General features: G+C 37.4%; 1 pseudogene; it reads left to right on the top strand.

Annotated features, from left to right (window-relative positions):
* Positions 1-576: 576 nt before the first annotated feature.
* Positions 577-5,353, top strand: LOC120186966 (annotated as a pseudogene).
* The last annotated feature ends 647 nt before the right edge of the window (positions 5,354-6,000 follow it).

The raw sequence follows: 6,000 nt of genomic DNA, 5'->3' as shown, positions 1-6,000 counted from the left end.
TTTTTTCAATTAAATCATTTAACTATTTAAATGATATCAGTTAAACCACGTGTTGTTAACATTTAATAAAAATGTTAACATGAAAGTTACAAAAACCGGTATAATTATACATCTGGTATTTATTACTTATAAATTATATCAAATTGGTATTCATTTTTAATTTTTTAAAAATTAATATTTTAATTAAATTAAAATTAAGATCAAATGGATATAATCTATAAATAACAATAACTAAATGTGTACATATACCAATTTTTACACCCGTTAAACGAGTAAGATAAATGACTTAATTGATATATTTTAGATAATTAATTGATATAATTGAAACAAATAATATATAAGTGATCAAATTAAATACGCCTCATAATTAAGTGGTCATTCATGTAAATTGTCCTCAATATTATGGGTGGCGATAGTTTCTAAACCAAGTGACCGTAATAATGAATTTCGCTGTGGACTCCCATCATCATTAGTTTAAATTGGTTCCGAACTCATTTCCTAGTTTATTTCCACACAAAAAATAAGGAAAATAAAATCAGAAACGACGCCGTTGAAGCGTGTCCACGAGTAGAGTATCTCAACTGGAAAAAGTGCATAAAAACCTTTGCAGCTGAAATTCCGTATGACTGCTAGCATTAAGAAGCTCTGTGCTCGTTTCAGATTCTTCGTCTCCAGTTAGATGTCCCATCAACGCTTGCATTTTCTCGAAGATTTTCCCCAGAAACAAACAGAAGATAACTGAAGGTACAGTATGAGGAGACGGACAAATCTCGAGGGCAAAGATTTGCTACTCTGAAAAGTGAAAACCCTAGACCCGATCCATGACAAGGAGCTGAGCCATCGTCCGGGAAACATTGACGAAAGGAACAGATTGGAATCATTTTTATTTGAAAGTTGAGAACCTTTAAAAGGGGGAAAGTTTAGTAGTGATTTTTAGATGGACAGATCTAGATCCAAGAGGAACTATTACTATGACCAAGACTATGATGGGAGACCATGGGCAGGACGAAACCTCGGTACAACAACCGTCACTACCTCCCTGATAGTCAACGCCACCGTGGAAACAATCCCAACAACAATAACAACGGAGGAAACAACGGTCGACCTTCGAATAAAGGCAGTGGCGGTAGCGGCGGCGGGGGTGGAGGAGGAGGAGGTGGACAAGACTCTTCCCTTATGGTCACCACTAGCTACCGCATTCTATGCCACGATATGAAGGCTGGGGGTGTAATCGGTAAGTCGGGTAGCATTATCAAGTCCATAAGACAGCACACCGGCGCGTGGATCAACGTGCACGAGCTGATTCCCGGCGACGAAGAACGTATCATCGAGATATCTGACACGCGTCGCCGTGACCCTGAAGGGAGAATGCCGGCGTTTTCTCCTCTTCTCAGGAGGCGTTGTTCCTTATACATGAGAGGATTCTGGAGAGTGATTCGCAGTTTGGATTTGGTGGTGGCGGAGGAGAGGAGGATGAGGAATACGGAGCGGTGGTGAGAGGAGGAGGGAACAGGGTGGCGACGAGGTTGGTTGTTTCGAGGATGCATGTGGGTTCTTTATTGGGGAAAGGAGGAAAGATTATTGAGCAAATGAGAATGGAAACAAAGACTCAGATTAGGATTCTGCCTAGAGACCATACCTTGCCCCGTTGCGTTTCCATGTCTGAGGAGATTGTTCAGGTCTGCGACCAACTGCATTTGGATTTGCATTTATTGCACAAAAATTAGGCGTAATTACAAATACTAATCTTTGGGGTTTTCAAAATTTGATGATGTGTTTAAATGCAATGGCTTAATGGAATGATTGGGCAGTTAAATGTTTATGCACCAGTTAAAGAATTTCAGGTCTTGGTGAGCTGAATCCAAAATCTTGACCTGAATGAATGCTACCCATGGATTATAGGAGTTACTAATGTGGTTTCCTTTCATTGCTTTTTCCTTTGGAGAAACTTCTATTAAGAATCTAATACTAGTATATGACATCGGCAGTGGCATTGCTGGACTGCGGCTCTGGTAATATTGTCTTCATGTTAAACAAGTTGCCCTTTTTGCTGAAACAAATACCTATTATTTGTTATTAAACTATAGATGCTTAAGGTCTTCAAAAGGTTTCATTATGGAGGTTTTAGCTGGCATATTGTTTCAAATAAGATTGACTTCTTCTATTTGGGAATTTCAAATTCTTTGCCTTGTAGTCTGATTGCATTCCTGTGTTTTTTTCCCAATCTGCGGCTTTATCAATATTCAAGTTGTTGCCACATTCATGGTTTAATTTTCATCTGCTTTTGTTTCGGTAGATACTTGGGTTCTTGGGCAAGAAAAATACGCACAATGTAGTTTTTCCTCTCATAATAGCTCACTGATGGAATATTTCATGTATTTGAAAGCTATCAGGATTTATATTGGCATTCTATACATAATGCTTATCTATTATTTGAATGTATCTTCCTTATCAGATCCAAGTTCTTTTGATGGTCCCGTCAGTTCTATTAATCTTTAAATATATTATCATCATTCATATGAATGCTGCATAATATTATCGTCTTCCACTTTATCCCGTGTTTCTACTTAACCATATTTCTATGATTGCTGATAAAGTTCCAAATCTAGGTATTCTATGCAGCTGAGGCTGCAAATGGGTATACAAGTTGGTAGTTTAGATCCGTATAAATTGAATTGTTTCCACTGTCCTAATGCATTGCAAAGAATAATGCTTCTGATCCTGCTATTTGTTATGGGTGGTTTGGCTACCAAACATGATTATTCTGGAAAGATTTTTTGGTTCAACAATATCTATCTAAGCATATTCAGTTTGAACTTCTTTCTCCCTCCCAATTTCCCTCTGTGGAAGTTACTGAAAATGGTTTATGTTTCTACTGTTGTTTGTCATGCAGGTTGTAGGTGATGCAAGTGCTGTAAAAAATGCTATAGCAATTATTTCATCACGCTTAAGGGAGAGTCAGCATCGTGACCGCAGTAATTTCCATGGACGGATGCATTCACCAGAGTGGTTTTCCCCTGATGATGATTATATTCCACCGGTAAACATATTCACGTAAATCATCTATGGATGGTTCTTTGGTTCTCGGATTTCTACTATGAATTACAGAGGCAACAATTATTCCTCACGTTCATCTGGCTTCATTGAAGCTGGGACTGCTCCTATGGCTGACAGTGGACAACCTCTGTATGGTGAGGATCTTGTGTTTCGGATACTTGCCCTATTGACAAGGTTGATAGTGTTTTTGGGGAGCCAGATGGCATAGTAGATTTACTTCAAAACTGAAATTGGTGTGGATGTCAAGGTTGCTGATCCCGTGGCAGGGTCAGATGAGCAGATAATTACCATTTCTTCTGAGGAGGTACTTACTGTCTCTCTATTTTTATTTAATAACATGTAGTCACTTGGGTGGATAGTTTTTTCTTTAGCCTGTGGACTTTTTCTTTTCCACAGCTGATTTTGGGTGATAAATTCTGTCACATTTTAGCTTTTTGAATCAGATATTGTCAATTACAAGTTTTACTCTTAAAGGTTTCTAACATATCTTTGGTTTTGTTTGTCCTTAGGGTCCTGATGATGAGTTGTTTCCAGCTCAAGAGGCTTTATTGCATATCCAAACTCAGATTGTTGACCTTGTTCCTGATAAAGATAACATAGTAACTACTAGGTTGCTTGTTCCATCGAGTGAAATTGGATGTTTAGAGGGAAGAGATGGATCATTATCGGAAATGAAAAGATTAACCGGTGCAAACATACAGATACTGTCAGGAGAAGAACTTCCTTCTTGTGTATCAGGACTGAATGACATTGTGCAGGTTTGCTAATTAGATACCTATTCCTATGAACCAAAGAGATCTTAGCTTCTCGGTGTTAGTTAAATCAAGGCTGGAAGATTCAAACTCTCGAGTCTTAAGTTTTTCTATCTCTTGGCCATGAGTTTGTCAAGTTTAATAAATGATGGATGAGATTATAGGATGGATTTACCTTGTATATTCTGAATAGCTCTTTGAGTTACTCTGCAGATTGTGGGGGAGATTAAGGCAGCTCGAGATGCTCTTGTTGAGATCACATCACGATTACGCAGTTACTTGTATAGGGAATTCTCTCAGGACCCTCCACCTCTAGCACACCTATCACTGCAACATCCATTGGGAATATTCTCCAGACCTAACTCCAGCTCGTGATGGACAAACTGCCAATGACCATCCTGCTGGAGCCTATCAGAATGTGCCAACTCCAGCAACGCCATCATCATCAAAGGTTGTACTTATGGTGCTTTCTTTTGATTTTGACTTTCCTTTCACTGCTTCACCGCTGGTATTTTTTTTTCCATTGCATATGTAGTAAAAAAAAAGTTCTCCAATCTTAGCATCAAGTTCTCCTTTAGTTTCTTTAGAAGAAAATCTTTAACGGCTATGTGGTGCACAACTGAACATCTTGAAGTGCATCAGGGCCATCTTCTTCATTCTAAGAACATGGTTATAGAAATTAATTATTTTTTTATAGGAAGTTATGAAATCTGGTGCGGAAACAGTGAAGCAGACCGAATCTGAACGGCGTGAAGATGTACCAAGTGCAATTAGCAGGTGACTAAGTTTTGCATTATTTTTTAAGAAAATTCCATTTAGAGAATGAAGGTTTTTAATTCCTTTCCAGTATTTTAAAGGCTATTCTAATAAATAGTGCTTTTCTTGCTTGTATGAACGGCGTGAAGATGTACCAAGTGCAATTAGCAGGTGACTAAGTTTTGCATTATTTTTTAAGAAAATTCCATTTAGAGAATGAAGGTTTTTAATTCCTTCCAGTATTTTAAAGGCTATTCTAATAAATAGTGCTTTTCTTGCTTGTAATTTTCTATTAGGATCGCTGTACCACTTGTTACTAGGAGTACACTTGAAGTTGTCATACCGGATTATGCTGTTACCAAGCTGATAGCAAAATCGAAAAACAAACTGGCGCAGATCAGCGAGGTAACCATCACTGCTTTCAAGTACATATTTTGTTTATGTTTACTTTGATTCAATTAGATCTCAAGTAATTCATCTCTTGGTGGATGTATTTTTGGTATAGTTGTCTGGTGCCAATGTGACTCTGGTAGAAGATAGACCAGATGAGACGCAAAAGATCATCAAATATCGGGTACTCCAGAGCAGTCCGAGAGAGCCCAAAGCTTGCTTCAAGGCTTCATCCTAAGCAGTAGTCTCTCGTATCGTCTTTGTTCGTTTCTTAGCACTGTTATTGTAAACTGATGTCTCACTTGGCTCAACCGGTTTTTGATTCAGCACAAGAAGATGTACCTTAAGCTATTCCTAGGACTCGGACCTTAAACTGACGTCTCCACGTAATCCGACTCCAGATGGTATAATTCTGGACTTATAATGAGCTTTTGTGCATGTCATGTAGGCATAAAACAATGGTGTGTTTTATTTAAGTCTCTGTCTTGAATTAAGAACTGTGGGGAGGGTGAGAGAACGCTATTGTAAATTGTAACATGAGGAGTCTCTGTTTTGGCTTTTTCCTGCAATGCTTCATTTTTCCCCTGAAATTAAGAAAGACTGCAATGTTCTGTATTATCCGATTCGGATTAATAATTTAATAGATCGAATATGGTGATATAAAAAAAGTTACTGCCAATATATTTTAGAATAAAAACATAATTTATTTACATGGATAGATCGGGTAACATAGGTCATATGTCTTACATGGAACTGGGCTGCTAATAATGTTAATGTTTTTGACATTACAAGGGTTGTGTATGATAAAAGTTTACATAAAATCCTTAACTTTTTAGTATTTGATTTTCAATACTCAACATTTCAACACTTAGATTATTATTTTATAAAACAACATAACTTATACTATAAAAATTGCTTGGCTAAACTAACCCATTAATCACCAAATCATGGGCCTGTTTTATTTTGGTCACCAAATTAAAAATCTTGTATATTTAGTTACCAATGTTACAAATTACTGTCAATTGGGCTACCGCATTTAAATTGA

The sequence above is a fragment of the Hibiscus syriacus genome, unplaced genomic scaffold (assembly GCF_006381635.1).
Source record: "Hibiscus syriacus cultivar Baekdansim isolate YM2019G1 unplaced genomic scaffold, ASM638163v2 tig00113721_pilon, whole genome shotgun sequence".
NCBI classification, from domain to species: Eukaryota; Viridiplantae; Streptophyta; class Magnoliopsida; order Malvales; family Malvaceae; genus Hibiscus; species Hibiscus syriacus.
The sequence above is the reverse complement of the archived record's forward strand: the minus strand, read 5'-3'. Positions and strand labels throughout refer to the sequence as shown.